This window comes from Octopus bimaculoides, chromosome 2 (assembly GCF_001194135.2).
Source record: "Octopus bimaculoides isolate UCB-OBI-ISO-001 chromosome 2, ASM119413v2, whole genome shotgun sequence".
NCBI lineage: Eukaryota > Metazoa > Mollusca > Cephalopoda > Octopoda > Octopodidae > Octopus > Octopus bimaculoides.
The window spans coordinates 158,947,162-158,947,795 of record NC_068982.1 but is presented as its reverse complement, the minus strand read 5'-3'; the positions used below and the strand labels follow the sequence as shown (position 1 = coordinate 158,947,795).

General features: G+C 34.5%; 1 protein-coding gene across 2 annotated transcripts in view; it reads left to right on the top strand.

The window, feature by feature from the left end:
- LOC106874384 (glutamate receptor ionotropic, kainate 2) overlaps window positions 1–634 on the top strand; it is a 1,088,700-nt gene that overhangs the window by 303,043 nt on the left and 785,023 nt on the right. The window lies entirely within an intron of this gene.

The window sequence follows — 634 nt, the reverse complement described above, 5'->3', positions numbered from 1 at the left end:
TATATATATATATATATATATATATATGTATGTATATGTATATATATATACATATGTATATATACACACACACTGCGCGCGCACATAGAGGTTTATACATGCTCTCACGCACACACACGCACACAAACACACACAATTACATTGCACTACGGCTTATTTTCAATTCCGTGAACTAAATCTATAGCAGAAGACATTTGCCCACAGTGTCAGGATGTCGTAGTGTACTCAGAAACTAGTCGCTCCGAAGATTATGATTATTACCACACAGCCAAAACAGTATGTCTATCTATCTATCTATCTATCTATCTATCTATCTATCTATCTATCTATCTATCTATCTACCAAAATAGACTGACAAGCAGGCACACTGGCAGATACATAAAATAGAATAGAATAGAGTAGAATAGATAGATAGATAGATAGATAGATAGATAGATAGATAGACAGATAAGGAGATGGAGAGATAGATAGAGAAAGAGTGTGTGTGAGAGACAGATGTAAACACGCTCACTCATACACATACTGGCTTGAACAGTGCTTGCGTCCATATGCACGTCTCTGAGCGTTAGAGTTATGTTTACCTGTGTGTGTTTGTAGTTATACATACCTATCAATATATATATATATATATATA